This window comes from Heterodontus francisci, chromosome 21, assembly GCF_036365525.1.
Source record: "Heterodontus francisci isolate sHetFra1 chromosome 21, sHetFra1.hap1, whole genome shotgun sequence".
In the NCBI taxonomy this organism is placed as follows: Eukaryota; Metazoa; Chordata; class Chondrichthyes; order Heterodontiformes; family Heterodontidae; genus Heterodontus; species Heterodontus francisci.
In genome coordinates, this window is record NC_090391.1 from 61,214,814 (window position 1) to 61,236,833 (window position 22,020).

Sequence of the window (22,020 nt, forward strand, 5' to 3'; positions counted from 1 at the left end):
CACGTCTTTTATTTACATGTGGGATGTGGGCATCGCGAACCAGTCTGAAGCACGTCAGAATGTCAGATTATCTCAAGGGAATTCGGGAGCCAGGTCGCTTTCTACAACAAACGTCAATGATTTAATGGTCACCATTAGACTGGCATTTAATTCCAGATTTTTTCGATGAATTCAAATGCAGCCTTCTGCCGCGGTCGTATTTGAATGCAAGTCGCACTGCATTAAACTGGTCTCTGGATTACTAGTCCTCTGACATTGCTACCATGCCACCTCCTTGATACTATGTATATTCGTTAACGTGCCGAGCCTGGCCCCACTCGCTCGATCATAGTCCCGTCTCCTCACCAGAACTCCTCGGCAGTGTTTGTCTGGGTGCAAATCCCCCAACACTACCATTTGGCACAGGGGGAGTGTGGATGTGAGAGAGAGAGGAAGAGACAGATGGCTGTGATTGTTTGGAGGAATGTTTTGGAGGCATCATCAATAAAGTGTCGCACAAATAAAACAGATGACAAAAATCAATTAACCTGAGATTTCAAACATCTGTAGCATTTTTATTTTCTGGAAAGACACGCTGGTTTTATGAATTTGAGTGAGGAGCTGAGAATAAATCGTGCAGATGGAGGTGAGGTTATAACTGCTGTTTCCCTTCTGGCCGGCAAGGGGCTCTCTGTCTCCCCACTGCCTTTTTGCATTGGGTCCTCTAAAGTTCACTTGGTGACTGCGGTGCTTCTGCTTTCTGGAGCGTATGACCACCCACAAATCAAGACACCCGAGACACTACATGGGTAGTGGCTCCCACCAACCCTCCTCCTCTAACCAAAAAAAAGGACTCGGTGGTGTGCAGATAAGGTAAATCTTTTTCTATTTGTCTTTTTTTTAATCGTGTGATTGGTAAAAACTTTTCGTTCCTTTTTCATTTAACTAAATTAAGCTTAAGATTAAAAATGGCATGAGATCTCAGACCCGTGTCATGCACCTCTTGCTCAATGTGGGAGCTCAGGGACACGGCTGATCTCCCTGACTCCTTCATGTGCAGGAAGTGTGTCCAGCTGCAGCTCTTGTTTGACCGCATGACGGCTCTGGAGCTGTGGATGGACTCACTTTGGAGCATGCGCGATGCTGAGGAGGTCGTGGATAGCACGTTGAGCGAATTGGTCACACCGCAGATTAGGATTGCTGAGGGAGAAAGGGAATGGGTGACCAAAAGGCAGAGAAAGAGCTGGAAGGCAGCGCAGGAGTCCCCTGCGGTCATCTCCCTCCAAAACAAGTATACCATTTTGGATACTGTTGAGGGAGATGGCTCACCAGGGGAAGGCAGCAGTAGCCAGGTTCATGGCACCGTGGCTGGCTCTGCTGTTCAGAAGGGCGGGAAAAAGAGTGTAAGGGCTACAGTCGTAGGGGATTCGATTGTAAGGGGAGTAGACAGGCGGTTCTGTGGTCGAAAACGAGGCTCCCGAATGGTATGTTGCCTCCCAGGTGCACGGGTCAGGGATGTCTCAGATCGGCTGCAGAACATTCCAAAGGGGGAGAGTGAACAGCCAGTTGTCATTGTGCACACAGGCACCAATGATATAGGTAAAAAACGGGATGAGGTCCTACAAGCAGAGTTTAGGGAGTTAGGAGCCAAGTTAAAAAGCAGGATCTCAGAGGTAGCAATCTCAGGATTGCTACCAGTGCCACGTGATAGTCAGAGTAAAAATGAAAGAATAGTCAGGATGAATGCGTGGCTTGAGAGATGGTGCAGGAAGGAGGGGTTCAGATTTTTGGGACATTGGGACCGGTTCTGGGGGAGGTGGGACTATTACAAATTGGACGGTCTACAGCTGGGCCGGACTGGAACCAATGTCCTTGGGGGTGCTTTTGCTAACGCTGTTGGGGAGGGTTTAAACTAATGTGGCAGGGGATGGGAACCAATTGAGGTCAGTTGACAGTAAGGAGCTAGTAACAAAAGCCTGTAAGGAACTAGATAATGATGTCAGTGTGACTAAGGGGAAGAGCAGGCAGGGAGCAGATGATGAATATAAAATGACTGATGGTCTGAGGTGCATTTGTTTTCAAGCAAGAAATGTAGTAGGTAAGGCAGATGAACTTCGGGCTTGGATTAGTACCTGGGAGTATGATGTTATTGCTATTACTGAGACTTGGTTGAGGGAAGGGCATGATTGGCAACTAAATATCCCAGGATATCGATGCTTCAGGCGGGATAGAGAGGGAGGTAAAAGGGGTGGAGGAGTTACATTACTGGCCAAAGAGGATATCACAGCTGTGCTGAAGGAGGGCACTATGGAGGACTCGAGCAGTGAGGCAATATGGACAGAACTCAGAAATAGGAAGGGTGCGGCAACAATGTTGGGGCTGTACTACAGGCCTCCCAACAGCGAGCGTGAGATAGAGGTACAAATATGTAAACAGATTATGGAAAGATGGAGGAGCAACAGGGTGGTGGTGATAGGAGATTTTAATTTTCCCAACATTGACTGGGATTCACTGAGTGTTAGAGGTCTCGATGGAGCAGAATTTGGAAGGAGCATCCAGGAGGGTTTTCCAGAGCAGTATGTAAATAGTCCAACTCGGGAAGGGGCCATACTGGACCTGGTGCTGGGGAATGAGCCCGGCCAGGTGGTTGAAGTTTCAGTCGGGGACTACTTTGGGAATAGTGATCACAATTCCGGAAGCTTGAAAATACTCATGGACAAAGACGAGAGTGGTCCTAAAGGAAGAGTGCTAAATTGGGGGAAGGCCAACTATACCAAAATTCGGCAGGAGCTGGGGAATGTAGATTGGGAGCAGCTGTTTGAAGGTAAATCCACATGTGATATGTGGGAGGCTTTTAAAGAGAGGTTGATTAGCGTGCAGGAGAGACATGTTCCTGTGAAAATGAAGGATAGAAATGGCAAGATTAGGGAACCATGGATGACAGGTGAAATTGTGAGACTAGCTAAGAGGAAAAAGGAAGCATAAATAAGGTCTAGGCGGCTGATGAAAGAAGAAGCTTTGAAAGAATATCGGGAATGTCGGACCAATCTGAAACGAGGAATTAAGAGGGCTAAAAGGGGTCATGAAATATCTTTAGCAAACAGGGTTAAAGAAAATCCCAAAGCCTTTTATTCATATATAAGGAGAAAGAGGGTAACTAGAGAAAGGATTGGCCCACTAAAGGACAAAGGAGGAATGTTATGCTTGGACTCAGAGAAAATGGGTGAGATTCTAAACGAGTACTTTGCATCGGTATTCATCGAGGAGAGGGACATGACGGATGTTGAGGTGAGGATTACACTAGGTCAAGTCGGCATAAGGAGGGAGGAAGTGTTGGGTATTCGAAAGGGCATTAAGGTGGACAAGTCCCCAGGTCCGGATGGGATCTATCCCAGGTTACTGAGGGAAGCGAGAGAGGAAATAGCTGGGGCCTTAACAGATATCTTTGCAGCATCCTTAAACACGGGTGAGGTCCCGGAGGACTGGAGAATTGCTAATGTTGTCCCCTTGTTTAAGAAGGGTAGCAGGGATAATCCAGGTAATCATAGACCGGTGAGCCTGACGTCAGTGGTAGGGAAGCTGCTGGAGAAGATACTGAGGGATAGGATCTCTTCCCATCTGGAAGAAAATGGGCTTATCAGTGATATGCAACATGGTTTTGTGCAGGGAAGGTCATGTCTTACCAACTTAATAGAATTCTTTGAGGAAGTGACAAAGTTGATTGATGAGGGAAGGGCTGTCGATGTCATATACATGGACTTCAGTAAGGCGTTTGATAAGGTTCCCCATGGCAGGCTGATGGAGAAAGTGAAGGCGCATGGGGTCCAAGGTGTACTAGCTAGATGGATAAAGAACTGGCTGGGCAACAGGAGACAGAGAGTAGCAGTAGAAGGGAGTTTCTCAAAATGGAGACGTGCGACCAGTGGTGTTCCACAGGGATCCGTGCTGGGACCACTGTTGTTTGTGATATACATTAATAATTTGGAGGAAAGTATAGGTGGACTGATTAGCAAGTTTGCAGACGACACTAAGATTGGTGGAGTAGCAGATAGTGAAGGGGACTGTCAGAGAATACAGCAGAATATAGACAGATTCGAGAGTTGGTCAGAGAAATGGCAGATGGAGTTCAATCAGGGAAAATGCGAGGTGATGCATTTTGGAAGATCCAATTCAAGAGTGAACTATACAGTAAATGGAAAAGTCCTGGGGAAAATTGATGCACAGAGAGATTTGGGTGTTCAGGTCCACTGTTCCCTGAAGGTGGCAACGCAGGTAAATAGTGTGTTCAAGAAGATATACGGCATGCTTTCCTTCATCGGACGGTGTATTGAGTACAAGAGTTGGCAGGTCATGTTACAGTTGTATATGACTTTGGTTCGGCCACATTTGGAATACTGCGTACAGTTCTGGTCGCCACATTACCAAAAGGATGTGGATGCTTTGGAGAGTGTGCACAGGAGGTTCACCAGGATGTTGCCTGGTATGGAGGGCGCTAGCTATGAAGAGAGGTTGAGTAGATTAGGATTATTTTCATTAGAAAGACGGAGGTTGAGGGGGGACCTGATTGAGGTGTACAAAATCATGAGAGGTATAGACAGGGTGGATAGCAAGAGGCTTTTTTCCAGAGTGGGGGATTCAATTATTAGAGGACACGAGTTCAAAGTGAAAGGGGGAAAGTTTAGGGGGGAAATGCTTGGAAAGTTCTTTATGCAGAGGGTGGTGGGTGCCTGGAACGCGTTGCCAGCGGAGGTGGTAGATGCGGGCACGATGGAGTCTTTTAAGATGTATCTAGACAGATACATGAATGGGCAGGAAGAAAAGAGATACAGAACCTTAGAAAATAGGCGACATATTTAGAGAGAGGATCTGGATCGGCGCAGGCTTGGAGGGCCGAAGGGCCTGTTGCTGTGCTGTAATTATCTTTGTTCTTTGTTCTTTGTTCTTTGTATGGGGTTTTCATAGTTTATCAGGATCCTGCCAGGTGTGTATGTGGGTTTCACAGTTTATCAGGATCCTGCCTGGTGTGTATGGGGTTTCACAGTGGATCAGGATCCTGCCAGGTGTGTATCTGGGTTTCACAGTTTATCAGGATCCTGCCAGAGGTGAATGCGTTTTCACAGTGGATCAGGATCCTGCCAGGTGTGTACGGGGTTTTCACAGTGTATCAGGATCCTGCCAGATTTGCATGGAGTTTTCACAGTGGATCAGGATCCTGCCAGGTGTGTATGGGGTTTTCAGAGTGGATCAGGATCCTGCCAGGTGTGTCAGTGGTTTCACAGTGTATCAGGGTCCTGCCAGGTGTGTATGGTGTGTTCACAGTTTATCAAGGTCCTGTCAGGTGTGCATGGAGTTTTCACAGTGGATCAGTATCCTGCCAGCTGTGTATGGGGGTTTCACTGTGTATCTGGATCCTGCCAGGTGTGTATGGGGTTTCACAGTGTATCAGGATCCTGCCAGGTGTGTATGGGGTTTCACAGTGTATCAGGATCCTGCCAGATGTGAATGTTGTTTCACTGTGTATCAGGATCCTGCCATATGTGAATGGGGTTTCACACTGCATCAGGAGCCTGCCAGGTGTGCACGGGGATTTCACAGTGCATCAGGCTCCTGCCAGGTGTGTATGGGGGTTTCACAGTGTATCAGGATCCTGCCTGGTGTGTATGTGTTTTCACAGTATTTCAGGATCCTGCCAGGTGTGTATGGGGGTTTCACAGTTTATCAGGATCCTGCCAGGTGTGTCTGGGGCTTTCACAGTTTATCAGCATCCTGCCAGGAGCGTATGGGATTTATACAGTGGATCAGGATCCTGCCAGGTGTGTATGGGGTTTTCACAGTGTATCAGGATCCTGCCAGGTGTGTCTGGGGTTTTCACAGTGTATCAGGATCCTGCTAAGTGTGTATGGGGTTTTCACAGTGGATCAGGATCCTGAAAGGTGTGTATGGGGGCTTCACAGTTTATCAGGATCCTGCCACATGTGTATGGGTTTACACAGTGGTTCAGGATCCTGTCAGGTGCGTTTGGGGTTTTCACAGTGCATCAGGATCCTGCTAGATGTGTATGTGGATTTCACAGTTTATCAGGATGCTGCCAGGTGTGTATGGGGGTTTCACAGTGCATCAGGATCCTGCCAGACGTGTATGGGGTTTTCACAGTGCATCAGGATCATTCCAGATGTGTCTGGGGGTTTCACAGTGCATCAGGACACTGCCACGTGTGTATGGGGTTTCACAGTTTATCAGGATCCTGCCTGGTGTGTCTGGGGTTTTCACAGTTTGTCAGGATCCTGCCTGGTGTGTATGGGGTTTCAAAGTGGATCAGGATCCTGCCACGTGTGTATGGGGTTTTCACAGTGTATCAGGATCCTGCCAGGTGTATATGGGGGTTTCACAGTTTATCAGGATCCTGCCAGCTGTGTCTGTGTGTTTCACAGTTTATCAGGATCCTGCCAGGGGTGTATGGGGGTTTCACATTTCATCAGGATCCTGCCTGGTGTGTTAGGGGTTTTCACAGTTTATCAGGATCCTGCCTGGTGTGTCTGGGGGTTTCACAGTTCATCAGGATCCTGCCAGGTGTGTATGTGGATTTCACAGTTTATCAGGAACCTGCCAGATGTGAATGTGGTTTTCACAGTGATTCAGTATCCTGCCAGATGTGTATGGGGTTTTCACAGTGCATCAGGATCCTTCCAGATGTGTATGGGGGTTTCAAGGTGTATCAGGATCCTGCCAGGTGTGCATGGGGTTTCACAGTTTATCAGGATCCTGCCAGGTGTGCATGGGGTTTTCACAGTGTATCAGGATCCTGCCAGGTGTGTATGTGGGTTTCACAGTTTATCAGGATCCTGCCTGGTGTGTTTGGGGTTTTCGCAGTGCATCAGGATCCTGCCAGGTGTGTATGTGGGTTTCACAGTTGATCAGGATCCTGCCTGGTGTGTGTGGGGTTTCACAGTGGATCAGGATCCTGCCAGGTGTGTATGTAGGGTTCACAGTTTATCAGGATCTGGCCAGGTGTGTATGGGGGTTTCACAGTTTATCAGGATCCTGCCACATGTGCATGGGTATACACAGTGGTTCAGGATCCGGCCAGGTGCGTTTGGGGTTTTCACTGTGCATCAGGATCCTGCCAGATGTGAATGGGGATTTCACAGTGCATCAGGATCCTGCCAGATGCGTATGTGGGTTTCACATTTTATCAGTATCCAGCCAGATGTGTATGGATGTTTCACAGTTTATCAGGATCCTGCCAGGTGTGTATTGGGGTTTCACAGTTTATCGGGATCCTTCCTGGTGTGTCTGGGGTTTTCACAGTTCATCAGGATCCTGCCAGGTGTGTATGTGGGTTTCACAGTTTATCAGGAACCTGCCAGATGTGAATGTGGTTTTCATAGTGATTCAGTATCCTGCCAGATGTGTATGGGGGTTTCACAGTTCATCAGGATCCTTCCAGATGTGTATGGGGGTTTCACAGTTTATCAGGATCCTGCCACATGTGCATGGGTATACACAGTGGTTCAGGATCCGGCCAGGTGCGTTTGGGGTTTTCACTGTGCATCAGGATCCTGCCAGACGTGAATGGGGATTTCACAGTGCATCAGGATCCTGCCAGATGCGTATGTGGGTTTCACAGTTTATCAGGATCCTGCCAGGTGTGTATGGGGGTTTCACAGTGTATCAGGATCCTGCCGGACGTGTATGGGGTTTCACAGTTTATCAGGATCCTGCCAGGTGTGTATGGGGGTTTCACAGTTTATCAGGATCCTGCCAGGTGTGTTTGGGGTTTTCACAGATTGTCAGGTTCCTGCCTGGTGTGTATGGGGTTTCACAGTGGATCAGGATCCTGCCACGGGTGTATGGGGTTTTCACAGTGCATCAGGATCCTTCCAGATGTGTATGGGTGTTTCACAGTGTATCATGATCCTGCATCGTGTGTATGGGCTTTCACAGTTTATCAGGATCTTGCCAGGTGTGTATGGGGTTTTCACAGTGCATCAGGAACCTGCTAGGTGTGTATGGGGTTTTCACAGTGTATCAGTATCCTGCCAGGTGTGTATGGGATTTTCACAGTTTATCAGGATCCTGCCAGGTGTGTTTGGAGTTTTCACTGTGCATCGTGATCCAGCCAGGTGTGTAAAGGGTTTTCACAGTGTATCAGCATCCTGCCAGGTGTGTATGTGTGTTTCACAGTTTATCAGGATCCTGCCAGGTGTGTATGGAGGTTTCACATTGTATCAGGACACTGCCAGGTGTGCATGTGGGTTTCACATTTTATCAGTATCCAGCCAGATGTGTATGGATGTTTCACAGTTTATCAGGATCCTGCCAGGTGTGTATTGGGGTTTCACAGTTTATCGGGATCCTTCCTGGTGTGTCTGGGGTTTTCACAGTTCATCAGGATCCTGCCAGGTGTGTATGTGGGTTTCACAGTTTATCAGGAACCTGCCAGATGTGAATGTGGTTTTCATAGTGATTCAGTATCCTGCCAGATGTGTATGGGGGTTTCACAGTTCATCAGGATCCTTCCAGATGTGTATGGGGGTTTCACAGTTTATCAGGATCCTGCCAGGTGTGCATGGGGTTTTCACAGTGTATCAGGATCCTGCCAGGTGTGTATGTGGGTTTCACAGTTTATCAGGATCCTGCCTGGTGTGTTTGGGGTTTTCACAGTGTATCAGGATGCTGCCAGGTGTGTATGTGGGTTTCACAGTTGATCAGGAACCTGCCTGGTGTGTATGGGGTTTCACAGTGGATCAGGATGCTGCCAGGTGTGTATGTGGGGTTCACAGTTTATCAGGATCTGGCCAGGTGTGTATGGGGGTTTCACAGTTTATCAGGATCCTGCCACATGTGCATGGGTATACACAGTGGTTCAGGATCCGGCCAGGTGCGTTTGGGGTATTCACTGTGCATCAGGATCCTGCCAGATGTGAATGGGGATTTCACAGTGCATCAGGATCCTGCCAGGTGTGTATGTGGGTTTCACAGTTTATCAGGATCCTGCCAGGTGTGTATGGGGGTTTCACAGTGTATCAGGATCCTGCCAGACGTGTATAGGGTTTTCACAGTGCATCAGGATCCTTCCAGATGTGTCTGGGGGTTTCACAGTGTATCAGGATACTGCCACGTGTGTATGGGGTTTCACAGTTTATCAGGATCCTGCCAGGTGTGTATGGGGGTTTCACAGTTTATCAGGATCCTGCCAGGTGTGTCTGGGGTTTTCACAGATTGTCAGGTTCCTGCCTGGTGTGTATGGGGTTTCACAGTGGATCAGGATCCTGCCACGTGTGTATGGGGTTTTCACAGTGCATCAGGATCCTTCCTGATGTGTATGGGTGTTTCACAGTGTATCATGATCCTGCATCGTGTGTATGGGGTTTCACAATTTATCAGGATCTTGCCAGGTGTGTATGGGGTTTTCACAGTGCATCAGGAACCTGCTAGGTGTGTATGGGGTTTTCACAGTGTATCAGTATCCTGCCAGGTGTGTATGGGATTTTCACTGTTTATCAGGATCCTGCCAAGTGTGTTTGGGGTTTTCACTGTGCATCGTGATCCAGCCAGGTGTGTATGGGGTTTTCACAGTGTATCAGGATCCTGCCAGGTGTGTATGTGTGTTTCACAGTTTATCAGGATCCTGCCAGGTGTGTATGGTGGTTTCACATTGTATCAGGACACTGCCAGGTGTGTATGTGGGTTTCACAGTTTATCAGGATCCAGCCAGATGTGTATGGGTGTTTCACAGTTTATCACGATCCTGCCAGGTGTGTATGGGGGTTTCACAGTTTATCGGGATCCTTCCTGGTGTGTCTGGGGTTTTCACAGTTTATCAGGATCCTGCCAGGTGTTAATGTGGGTTTCACAGTTTATCAGGATCCTGCGAGATGTGAATGTGGGTTTCACAGTTTATCAGGATCCAGCCAGATGTGTATGGGTGTTTCACAGTTTATCACGATCCTGCCAGGTGTGTATGGGGTTTTCACAGTGCATCAGGATCCTTCCAGATGAGTCTGGGGGTTTCACAGTGTATCAGGATCCTGCCACGTGTGTATGGGGTTTCACAGTTTATCAGGATCCTGCCAGGTGTGCATGTGGGTTTCACTGTTTATCAGGATCCTGCCTGGTGTGTCTGCGGTTTTCACAGTGTATCAGGATCCTGCCAGGTGTGTATGTGGGTTTCACAGTGTATCAGGCTCCTGCCAGGTGTGTATGAGGGTTTCACAGTTTATCAGGATCCTGCCTGGTGTGTATTGGGTTTCACAGTGGATCAGGATCCTGCCACGTGTGAATGGGGTTTTCACAGTGTATCAGGATCCTGCCAGGTGTGTATGGGGGTTTCACAGTTTATCAGGATCCTGCCAGCTGTGTATGTGGGTTTCACAGTTTATCAGGATCCTGCCAGGTGTTTTTGGGGGTTTCACAGTTCATCAGGATCCTGCCAGGTGTGTATGGTGGTTTCACAGTTTATCAGGATCCTGACTGGTGTGTCTGGGGGTTTCACAGTTCATCAGGATCCTGCCAGGTGTGTATGTGGGTTTCACAGTTTATCAGGAATCTGCCAGATGTGAATGTTGTTTTCACAGTGATTCAGGATCCTGCCAGATGTGTATGGTGTTCTCACAGTGCATCAGATCCTTCCATATGTGTATGGGGGTTTCACAGTGTATCAGGATCCTGCATCGTGTGTATGGGGTTTCACAGTTTATCAGGATCCTGCCAGGTGTGTATGGGGTTTTCACAGTGTATCAGGATCCTGCCAGGTGTGTATGGGGTTGCCACAGATTATCAGGATCCTGCCAGGTGTGTATGTGGGTTTCACAGTTTATCAGAATCCTGACTGGTGTGTATGGGGTTTTCACAGTGCATCAGGATCCTGCCAGATGTGAATGGGGATTTCACAGTTCATCAGGATCCTGCCAGATGCGTACGTGGGTTTCACAGTTTATCAGGATCCTGCCAGGTGTGTATGGGGGTTTCACAGTGTGTCAGGATCCTGCCGGACGTGTATGGGGTTTCACAGTTTATCAGGATCCTGCCAGGTGTGTATGGGGGTTTCACAGTTTATCAGGATCCTGCCAGGTGTGTTTGGGGTTTTCACAGATTGTCAGGTTCCTGCCTGGTGTGTATGGGGTTTCACAGTGGATCAGGATCCTGCCACGGGTGTATGGGGTTTTCACAGTGCATCAGGATCCTTCCAGATGTGTATGGGTGTTTCACAGTGTATCATGATCCTGCATCGTGTGTATGGGCTTTCACAGTTTATCAGGATCTTGCCAGGTGTGTATGGGGTTTTCACAGTGCATCAGGAACCTGCTAGGTGTGTATGGGGTTTTCACAGTGTATCAGTATCCTGCCAGGTGTGTATGGGATTTTCACAGTTTATCAGGATCCTGCCAGGTGTGTTTGGAGTTTTCACTGTGCATCGTGATCCAGCCAGGTGTGTAAAGGGTTTTCACAGTGTATCAGGATCCTGCCAGGTGTGTATGTGTGTTTCACAGTTTATCAGGATCCTGCCAGGTGTGTATGGAGGTTTCACATTGTATCAGGACACTGCCAGGTGTGTATGTGGGTTTCACAGTTTATCAGGATCCAGCCAGATGTGTATGGATGTTTCACAGTTTATCAGGATCCTGCCAGGTGTGTATTGGGGTTTCACAGTTTATCGGGATCCTTCCTGGTGTGTATTGGGTTTCACAGTGTATCAGGATCCTGCCAGGTGTGTATGGGGGTTTCACAGTTTATCAGGATCCTGCCAGCTGTGTATGTGGGTTTCACAGTTTATCAGGATCCTGCCAGGTGTTTTTGGGGGTTTCACAGTTCATCAGGATCCTGCCAGGTGTGTATGGTGGTTTCACAGTTTATCAGGATCCTGCCTGGTGTGTCTGGGGGTTTCACAGTTCATCAAGATCCTGCCAGGTGTGTATGTGGGTTTCACAGTTTATCAGGAATCTGCCAGATGTGAATGTTGTTTTCACAGTGATTCAGGATCCTGCCAGATGTGTATGGTGTTCTCACAGTGCATCAGATCCTTCCATATGTGTATGGGGGTTTCACAGTGTATCAGGATCCTGCATCGTGTGTATGGGGTTTCACAGTTTGTCAGGATCCTGCCAGGTGTGTATGGGGTTTTCACAGTGTATCAGGATCCTGCCAGGTGTGTATGGGGTTTCCACAGATTATCAGGATCCTGCCAGGTGTGTATGTGGGTTTCACAGATTATCAGGATCCTGAAAGGTGTGTATGGAGGTTTCACAGTTTTTCAGGATCCTGCCACGTGTGTATGGGTTTACACAGTGGTTGAGGATCCTGCCAGGTGCGTTTGGGGTTTTCACTGTGCATCAGGATCCTGCCAGATGTGAATGGGGTTTTCATAGTGCTTCAGGATCCTGCTAGATGTGTATGTGGATTTCACAGTTTATCAGGATGCAGCCAGGTATGTATGGGGGTTTCACAGTGTATCAGGATCCTGCCAGACGTGTATGGGGTTTTCACAGTGCATCAGGATCATTCCAGATGTGTCTGGGCGTTTCACAGTGTATCAGGATACTGCCACGTGTGTATGGGTTTTCACAGTTTATCAGGATCCTGCCAGGTGTGTATGTGGGTTTCACAGTTTATCAGGATCCTGCCTGGTGTGTCTGGGGTTTTCACAGTTTGTCAGGATCCTGCCTGGTTTGTATGGGGTTTCACAGTGGATCAGGATCCTGCCACGTGTGTATGGGGTTTTCACCGTGTATCAGGTTCCTGCCAGGTGTGTATGGGGGTTTCACAGTTTATCAGGATCCTGCCAGCTGTGTATGTGTGTTTCACAGTTTATCAGGATCCTGCCAGGGGTGTTTGGGGGTTTCACATTTCATCAGGATCCTGCCTGGTGTGTTAGGGGGTTTCACAGTTTATCAGGATCCTGCCTGGTGTGTCTGGGGGTTTCACAGTTCATCAGGATCCTGCCAGGTGTGTATGTGGGTTTCAAAGTTTATCAGGAACCTGCCAGATGTGAATGTGGTTTTCACAGTGATTCAGTATCCTGCCAGATGTGTATGGCGTTTTCACAGTGCATCAGGATCCTTCCAGATGTGTATGGGGGTTTCACAGTGTATCAGGATCCTGCATCGTGTGTATGGGGTTTCACAGTTTACCAGGATCCTGCCAGGTGTGTATGGGGTTTTCACAGTGTATCAGGATCCTGCCAGGTGTGCATGGGGTTCTCACAGTGTATCAGGATCCTGCCAGGTGTGTATGTGGGTTTCACAGTTGATCAGGATCCTGCCTGGTGTGTATGGGGTTTCACAGTGGATCAGGATCCTGCCAGGTGTGTATGTGGGGTTCACAGTTTATCAGGATCTGGCCAGGTGTGTATGGGGGTTTCACAGTTTATCAGGATCCTGCCACATGTGCATGGGTATACACAGTGGTTCAGGATCCGGCCAGGTGCGTTTGGGGTTTTCACTGTGCATCAGGATCCTGCCAGTTTTGAATGGGGATTTCACAGTGCATCAGGATCCTGCCAGATGTGTATGTGGGTTTCACAGTTTATCAGGATCCTGCCAGGTGCGTATGGGGGTTTCACAGTGTATCAGGATCCTGCCAGACGTGTATGGGGTTTTCACAGTGCATCAGGATCCTTCCAGATGTGTCTGGGGGTTTCACAGTGTATCAGGATACTGCCACGTGTGTATGGGGTTTCACAGTTTATCAGGATCCTGCCAGGTGTGTATGGGGGTTTCACAGTTTATCAGGATCCTGCCAGGTGTGTCTGGGGTTTTCACAGATTGTCAGGTTCCTGCCTGGTGTGTATGGGGTTTACACAGTGCATCAGGATCCTTCCAGATGTGTATGGGTGTTTCACAGTGTATCATGATCCTGCATCCTGTGTATGGGGTTTCACAGTTTATCAGGATCTTGCCAGGTGTGTATGGGGTTTTCACAGTGCATCAGGAACCTGCTAGGTGTGTATGGGGTTTTCACAGTGTATCAGTATCTTGCCAGGTGTGTATGGGATTTTCACTGTTTATCAGGATCCTGCCAGGTGTGTTTGGGGTTTTCACTGTGCATCGTGATCCAGCCAGGTGTGTATGGGGTTTTCACATTGTATCAGGATCCTGCCAGGTGTGTATGTGTGTTTCACAGTTTATCAGGATCCTGCCAGGTGTGTATGGTGGTTTCACATTGTATCAGGACACTGCCAGGTGTGTATGTGGGTTTCACAGTTTATCAGGATCCAGCCAGATGTGTATGGGTGTTTCACAGTTTTTCACGATCCTGCCAGGTGTGTATGGGGGTTTCACAGTTTATCGGGATCCTTCCTGGTGTGTCTGGGATTTTCACAGTTTATCAGGAACCTGCCAGATGTGAATGGAGTTTTCACTGTGCATCAGGATCCTGCCAGATGTGTATGGGGTTTTCACAGTGCATCAGGATCCTTCCAGATGTGTCTGGGGGTTTCACAGTGTATCAGGATCCTGCCACGTGTGTATGGGGTTTCACAGTTTATCAGGATCCTGCCAGGTGTGCATGTGGGTTTCACTGTTTATCAGGATCCTGCCTGGTGTGTCTGCGGTTTTCACAGTGTCTCAGGATCCTGCCAGGTGTGTATGTGGGTTTCACAGTGTATCAGGCTCCTGCCAGGTGTGTATGAGGGTTTCACAGTTTATCAGGATCCTGCCTGGTGTGTATTGGGTTTCACAGTGTATCAGGATCCTGCCACGTTTGAATGGGGTTTTCACAATGTATCAGGATCCTGCCAGGTGTGTATGGGGGTTTCACAGTTTATCAGGATCCTGCCAGCTGTGTATGTGGGTTTCACAGTTCATCAGGATCCTGCCAGGTGTGTTTGGTGGTTTCACAGATTATCAGGATCCTGCCAGGTGTGTATGTGGGTTTCACAGTTTATCAGAATCCTGACTGGTGTGTATGGGGTTTTCACAGTGCATCAGGATCCTGCCAGGTGTGTATGTGGGTTTCACAGTTGATCAGGATCCTGCCTGGTGTGTATGGGGTTTCACAGTGGATCAGGATCCTGCCAGGTGTGTATGTGGGTTTCACAGATTATCAGGATCGTGAAAGGTGTGTATGGGGGTTTCACAGTTTTTCAGGATCCTGCCACGTGTGTATGGGTTTACACAGTGGTTGAGGATCCTGCCAGGTGCGTTTGGGGTTTTCACTGTGCATCAGGATCCTGCCAGATGTGAATGGGGTTTTCATAGTGCTTCAGGATCCTGCTAGATGTGTATGTGGATTTCACAGTTTATCAGGATGCAGCCAGGTATGTATGGGGGTTTCACAGTGTATCAGGATCCTGCCAGACGTGTATGGGGTTTTCACAGTGCATCAGGATCATTCCAGATGTGTCTGGGCGTTTCACAGTGTATCAGGATACTGCCACGTGTGTATGGGTTTTCACAGTTTATCAGGATCCTGCCAGGTGTGTATGTGGGTTTCACAGTTTATCAGGATCCTGCCTGGTGTGTCTGGGGTTTTCACAGTTTGTCAGGATCCTGCCTGGTGTGTATGGGGTTTCACAGTGGATCAGGATCCTGCCACGTGTGTATGGGGTTTTCACCGTGTATCAGGTTCCTGCCAGGTGTGTATGGGGGTTTCACAGTTTATCAGGATCCTGCCAGCTGTGTATGTGTGTTTCACAGTTTATCAGGATCCTGCCAGGGGTGTTTGGGGGTTTCACATTTCATCAGGATCCTGCCTGGTGTGTTAGGGGGTTTCACAGTTTATCAGGATCCTGCCTGGTGTGTCTGGGGGTTTCACAGTTCATCAGGATCCTGCCAGGTGTGTATGTGGGTTTCAAAGTTTATCAGGAACCTGCCAGATGTGAATGTGGTTTTCACAGTGATTCAGTATCCTGCCAGATGTGTATGGCGTTTTCACAGTGCATCAGGATCCTTCCAGATGTGTATGGGGGTTTCACAGTGTATCAGGATCCTGCATCGTGTGTATGGGGTTTCACAGTTTACCAGGATCCTGCCAGATGTGTATGGGGTTTTCACAGTGTATCAGCATCCTGCCAGGTGTGCATGGGGTTCTCACAGTGTATCAGGATCCTGCCAGGTGTGTATGTGGGTTTCACAGTTGATCAGGATCCTGCCTGGTGTGTATGGGGTTTCACAGTGGATCAGGATCCTGCCAGGTGTGTATGTGGGGTTCACAGTTTATCAGGATCTGGCCAGGTGTGTATGGGGGTTTCACAGTTTATCAGGATCCTGCCACATGTGCATGGGTATACACAGTGGTTCAGGATCCGGCCAGGTGCGTTTGGGGTTTTCACTGTGCATCAGGATCCTGCCAGATGTGAATGGGGATTTCACAGTGCATCAGGATCCTGCCAGATGTGTATGTGGGTTTCACAGTTTATCAGGATCCTGCCAGGTGCGTATGGGGGTTTCACAGTGTATCAGGATCCTGCCAGACGTGTATGGGGTTTTCACAGTGCATCAGGATCCTTCCAGATGTGTCTGGGGGTTTCACAGTGTATCAGGATACTGCCACGTGTGTATGGGGTTTCACAGTTTATCAGGATCCTTCCAGGTGTGTATGGGGGTTTCACAGTTTATCAGGATCCTGCCAGGTGTGTCTGGGGTTTTCACAGATTGTCAGGTTCCTGCCTGGTGTGTATGGGGTTTCACAGTGGATCAGGATCCTGCCACGGGTGTATGGGGTTTACACAGTGCATCAGGATCCTTCCAGATGTGTATGGGTGTTTCACAGTGTATCATGTCCTGCATCCTGTGTATGTGGTTTCACAGTTTATCAGGATCTTGCCAGGTGTGTATGGGGTTTTCACAGTGCATCAGGAACCTGCTAGGTGTGTATGGGGTTTTCACAGTGTATCAGAATCCTGCCAGGTGTGTATGGGATTTTCACTGTTTATCAGGATCCTGCCCGGTGTGTTTGGGGTTTTCACTGTGCATCGTGATCCAGCCAGGTGTGTATGGGGTTTTCACAGTGTATCAGGATCCTGCCAGGTGTGTATGTGTGTTTCACAGTTTATCAGGATCCTGCCAGGTGTGTATGGTGGTTTCACATTGTATCAGGACACTGCCAGGTGTGTATGTGGGTTTCACAGTTTATCAGGATCCAGCCAGATGTGTATGGGTGTTTCACAGTTTTTCACGATCCTGCCAGGTGTGTATGGGGGTTTCACAGTTTATCGGGATCCTTCCTGGTGTGTCTGGGATTTTCACAGTTTATCAGGAACCTGCCAGATGTGAATGGAGTTTTCACTGTGCATCAGGATCCTGCCAGATGTGTATGGGGTTTTCACAGTGCATCAGGATCCTTCCAGATGTGTCTGGGGGTTTCACAGTGTATCAGGATCCTGCCACGTGTGTATGGGGTTTCACAGTTTATCAGGATCCTGCCAGGTGTGCATGTGGGTTTCACTGTTTATCAGGATCCTGCCTGGTGTGTCTGCGGTTTTCACAGTGTCTCAGGATCCTGCCAGGTGTGTATGTGGGTTTCACAGTGTATCAGGCTCCTGCCAGGTGTGTATGAGGGTTTCACAGTTTATCAGGATCCTGCCTGGTGTGTATTGGGTTTCACAGTGTATCAGGATCCTGCCACGTTTGAATGGGGTTTTCACAATGTATCAGGATCCTGCCAGGTGTGTATGGGGGTTTCACAGTTTATCAGGATCCTGCCAGCTGTGTATGTGGGTTTCACAGTTTATCAGGATCCTGCCAGGTGTGTTTGGGGGTTTCACAGTTCATCAGGATCCTGCCAGGTGTGTATGGTGGTTTCACAGTTTATCAGGATCTTGCCTGGTGTGTCTGGGGGTTTCACAGTTCATCAGGATCCTGCCAGGTGTGTATGTGGGTTTCACAGTTTATCAGGAATCTGCCAGATGTGAATGTTGTTTTCACAGTGATTCAGGATCCTGCCAGATGTGTATGGTGTTCTCACAGTGCATCAGATCCTTCCATATGTGTATGGGGGTTTCACAGTGTATCAGGATCCTGCATCGAGTGTATGGGGTTTCACAGTTTATCAGGATCCTGGCAGGTGTGTATGGGGTTTTCACAGTGTATCAGGATCCTGGCAGGTGTGTATGGGGTTTTCACAGATTATCAGGATCCTGCCAGGTGTGTATGTGGGTTTCACAGTTTATCAGAATCCTGACTGGTGTGTATGGGGTTTTCACAGTGCATCAGGATCCTGCCAGGTGTGTATGTGGGTTTCACAGTTGATCAGGATCCTGCCTGGTGTGTATGGGGTTTCGCAGTGGATCAGGATCCTGCCAGGTGTGTATGTGGGTTTCACAGATTATCAGGATCGTGAAAGGTGTGTATGGGGGTTTCACAGTTTTTCAGGATCCTGCCACGTGTGTATGGGTTTACACAGTGGTTCAGGATCCTGCCAGGTGCGTTTGGGGTTTTCACTGTGCATCAGGATCCTGCCAGATGTGAATGGGGTTTTCAAAGTGCTTCAGGATCCTGCTCGATGTGTATGTGGATTTCACAGTTTATCAGGATGCCGCCAGGTATGTATGGGGGTTTCACAGTGTATCAGGATCCTGCCAGACGTGTATGGGGTTTTCCAGTGCATCAGGATCATTCCAGATGTGTCTGGGCGTTTCACAGTGTATCAGGATACTGCCACGTGTGTATGGGTTTTCACAGTTTATCAGGATCCTGCCAGGTGTGTATGTGGGTTTCACAGTTTATCAGGATCCTGCCTGGAGTGTCTGGGGTTTTCACAGTTTGTCAGGATCCTGCCTGGTGTGTATGGGGTTTCACAGTGGATCAGGATCCTGCCACGTGTGTATGGGGTTTTCACCGTGTATCAGGTTCCTGCCAGGTGTGTATGGGGGTTTCACAGTTTATCAGGATCCTGCCAGCTGTGTATATGTGTTTCACAGTTTATCAGGATCCTGCCAGGGGTGTATGGGGGTTTCACATTTCATCAGGATCCTGCCTGGTGTGTTAGGGGGTTTCACAGTTTATCAGGATCCTGCCTGGTGTGTCTGGGGGTTTCACAGTTCATCAGGATCCTGCCAGGTGTGTATGTGGGTTTCAAAGTTTATCAGGAACCTGCCAGATGTGAATGTGGTTTTCACAGTGATTCAGTATCCTGCCAGATGTGTATGGGGTTTTCACAGTGCATCAGGATCCTTCCAGATGTGTATGGGGGTTTCACAGTGTATCAGGATCCTGCATCGTGTGTATGGGGTTTCACAGTTTATCAGGATCCTGCCAGGTGTGTATGGGGTTTTCACAGTGTATCAGGATCCTGCCAGGTGTGCATGGGGTTCTCACAGTGTATCAGGATCCTGCCAGGTGTTTATGTGGGTTTCACAGTTTATCAGGATCCTGCCTGGTGTGTATGGGGTTTTCACAGTGTATCAGGATCCTGCCAGGTGTGTATGTGGGTTTCACAGTTGATCAGGATCCTGCCTGGTGTGCATGGGGTTTCACAGTGGATCAGGATCCTGCCAGGTGCGTTTGGGGTTTTCACTGTGCATCAGGATCCTGCCAGATGTGAATGGGGATTTCACAGTGCATCAGGATCCTGCCAGATGTGTATGTGGGTTTCACAGTTTATCAGGATCCTGCCAGGTGTGTCTGGGGGTATCACAGTGTATCAGGATCCTGCGAGATGTGTATGGGGTTTTCACAGTGCATCAGGATCCTTCCAGATGTGTCTGGGGGTTTCATAGTGTCTCAGGATACTGCCACGTGTGTATGGGGTTTCACAGATTATCAGGATCCTGCAAGGTGTGTATGTGGCTTTCACAGTTTATCAGGATACTGCCTGGTGTGTCTGGGGTTTTCACATATTGTCAGGATCCTGCCTGGTGTGTATGGGGTTTCACAGTGGATCAGGATCCTGCCACATGTGTATGGGGTTTTCACAGTGCATCAGGATCCTTCCAGATGTGTATGGGTGTTTCACAGTGTATCAGGATCCTGCATCGTGTGTTTGGTTTTCACAGTTTACCAGGATCTTGCCAGGTGTGTATGGGGTTTTCACATTGTATCAGGAAACTGCCAGGTGTGTATGGGGTTTTCACAGTGTATCAGTATCCTGCCAGGTGTGTATGTGGGTTTTACAGTTTATCAGGATCCTGCCTGGTGTGTATGGGGTTTTCACAGTGCATCAGGATCCTGCCAGGTGTGTATGTGGGTTTCACAGTTTATCAGGATCCTGCCTGGTGTGTCTGGGGTTTTCACAGTTTGTCAGGATCCTGCCTGGTGTGTATGGGGTTTCACAGTGGATCAGGATCCTGCCACGTGTGTATGGGGTTTACACCGTGTATCAGGTTCCTGCCAGGTGTGTATGGGGGTTTCACAGTTTATCAGGATCCTGCCAGCTGTGTATGTGTGTTTCACAGTTTATCAGGATCCTGCCAGGGGTGTTTGGGGGTTTCACATTTCATCAGGATCCTGCCTGGTGTGTTAGAGGGTTTCACAGTTCATCAGGATAATGCCAGGTGTGTATGTGGGTTTCAAAGTTTATCAGGAACCTGCCAGATGTGAATGTGGTTTTCACAGTGATTCAGTATCCTACCAGATGTGTATGGCGTTTTCACAGTGCATCAGGATCCTTCCAGATGTGTATGGGGGTTTCACAGTGTATCAGGATCCTGCACCGTGAGTACGGGGTTTCACAGTTTATCAGGATCCTGCCAGGTGTGTATGGGGTTTTCACAGTGTATCAGGATCCTGCCAGGTGTGCATGGGGTTCTCACAGTGTATCAGGATCCTGCCAGGTGTGTATGTGGGTTTCACAGTTGATCAGGATCCTGCCTGGTGTGTATGGGGTTTCACAGTGGATCAGGATCCTGCCAGGTGTGTATGTGGGGTTCACAGTTTATCAGGATATGGCCAGGTGTGTATGGGGGTTTCACAGTTTATCAGTGTCCTGCCACATGTGCATGGGTATACACAGTGGTTCAGGATCCGGCCAGGTGCGTTTGGGGTTTTCACTGTGCATCAGGATCCTGCCAGATGTGAATGGGGATTTCACAGTGCATCAGGATCCTGCCAGATGTGTATGTGGGTTTCACAGTTTATCAGGATCCTGCCAGGTGCGTATGGGGGTTTCACAGTGTATCAGGATCCTGCCAGACGTGTATGGGGTTTTCACAGTGCATCAGGATCCTTCCAGATGTGTCTGGGGGTTTCACAGTGTATCAGGATACTGCCACGTGTGTATGGGGTTTCACAGTTTATCAGGATCCTGCCAGGTGTGTGTGGGGGTTTCACAGTTTATCAGGATCCTGCCAGGTGTGTCTGGGGTTTTCACAGATTGTCAGGTTCCTGCCTGGTGTGTATGGGGTTTCACAGTGGATCAGGATCCTGCCACGTGTGTATGGGGTTTACACAGTGCATCAGGATCCTTCCAGATGTGTATGGGTGTTTCACAGTGTATCATGATCCTGCATCCTGTGTATGGGGTTTCACAGTTTATCAGGATCTTGCCAGGTGTGTATGGGGTTTTCACAGTGCATCAGGAACCTGCTAGGTGTGTATGGGGTTTTCACAGTGTATCAGTATCCTGCAAGGTGTGGATGGGATTTTCACTGTTTATCAGGATCCTGCCAGGTGTGTTTGGGGTTTTCACTGTGCATCGTGATCCAGCCAGGTGTGTATGGGGTTTTCACAGTGTATCAGGATCCTGCCAGGTGTGTATGTGTGTTTCACAGTTTATCAGGATCCTGCCAGGTGTGTATGGTGGTTTCACATTGTATCAGGACACTGCCAGGTGTGTATGTGGGTTTCACAGTTTATCAGGATCCAGCCAGATGTGTATGGGTGTTTCACAGTTTTTCACGGTCCTGCCAGGTGTGTATGGGGGTTTCACAGTTTATCGGGATCCTTCCTGGTGTGTCTGGGATTTTCACAGTTTATCAGGAACCTGCCAGATGTGAATGGAGTTTTCACTGTGCATCAGGATCCTGCCAGATGTGTATGGGGTTTTCACAGTGCATCAGGATCCTTCCAGATGTGTCTGGGTGTTTCACAGTGTATCAGGATCCTGCCACGTGTGTATGGGGTTTCACAGTTTATCAGGATCCTGCCAGGTGTGCATGTGGGTTTC